This window comes from Lemur catta, chromosome 1 (assembly GCF_020740605.2).
Source record: "Lemur catta isolate mLemCat1 chromosome 1, mLemCat1.pri, whole genome shotgun sequence".
Taxonomy (NCBI): domain Eukaryota; kingdom Metazoa; phylum Chordata; class Mammalia; order Primates; family Lemuridae; genus Lemur; species Lemur catta.
This window is the reverse complement of record NC_059128.1, coordinates 252,169,663-252,170,912: the sequence shown is the minus strand read 5'-3', so window position 1 is coordinate 252,170,912 and position 1,250 is coordinate 252,169,663. Positions and strand designations below refer to the sequence as shown.

The 1,250-nt window shown below is 26.6% G+C and overlaps 1 pseudogene; it reads left to right on the top strand.

Moving 5' to 3' along the window:
- Nucleotides 1-910: 910 nt before the first annotated feature.
- Nucleotides 911-1,006, top strand: LOC123631242 (annotated as a pseudogene).
- The last annotated feature ends 244 nt before the right edge of the window (nt 1,007-1,250 follow it).

The following is a 1,250-nucleotide window of genomic DNA, read 5'->3' as shown; positions in this document are numbered from 1 at the left end:
CCCTAAATTTATGAGCAGAACTAAAAAGTGAGTGTAACTTTACATAAGCTTACTATACCAGACTAAATAGGGTAAACTTTATGTATTGCTGAAGAAATATGCCTCTTTATATTATGATATGAATTGCTTAAATCAAATATTTTGCTTGTTTTTGACACTACGCAGTCTGTGGTAATGTTGAATTTCTTTTCAATATTTGCAGTATAGCTATTAGGATATAGTAGTGGCTAGCATTCTGACTTCTTGCCTTAATAACTACTTCCACTGAAAATAAAATGCATCATATTGGACATTCATTTTCAATTTCATTTACCAAGTGGAATGTTATCAAGTACAAGATCAATAGAGTGATCTGACCAAACACACAAATCAGATTATACTCTTTCTTTTCCACCACTAAAATTTTAAACTTACAATAGCACATAATACATCATTAAAAGGTATTCAATTTTTTGCAACATTTTCTACAGTACACAAGAGAATTTCTTTTTGCAAGCTAATGAAATTCAATTAATTGGATATTTTATTTAATGTTAGCATCATTAAGGTCATGTTTATAATGTCATTAATCTACTTTCTCATTTTCTACTAACAGTTTCACAGTAAATAACCTTTATATTACCTATTTTGTTCATTGAACCTCTATTAAAAATATATTTATTTTTCAGATGTTTCTCATATAAATAATCTCAGAAGAACATATATTACCTACAAGTCTTTAAGTACCCATACCTAATCACTGGATGTCATAGAAAATATCAAAATCATATACAAAGATGAATTTTAGGATAAAATTCAAGTATATATCTTGAACTTCTAAATTAAGGGAAAGCTAATATTATTATATTAATAATAGTATTTAGTTCTATATGCTATTCAATCTATATTATTATATTTCTAAGTACATTTAGTGCTCACTTTGGCAGCACATATACTAAAATTGGAATGATACAGAGAAGATTAGCAAAATCAAAAATTGTGTTTTAAAAAAGCACATTTAATTTCCAATAGTAATTTTTTTTCCTGCTCCTTCTTCTGAGGCATTTCCAATAGTAACTTATGTTTGGTAATATTTTGTCTTTTTTCAATATTAGTATGGCAAATACTTTTGTCTTTTTAACTGAATAAGTTTAAAATTTTTTTATTGGGGTAAAATATGTGTAAAATAAAATTTGCCATTTTAATCATTTTAAGTATAGAGTTCAGCATCATTGATTACATTCACAATGTCATGCAACCATCACTTTTCT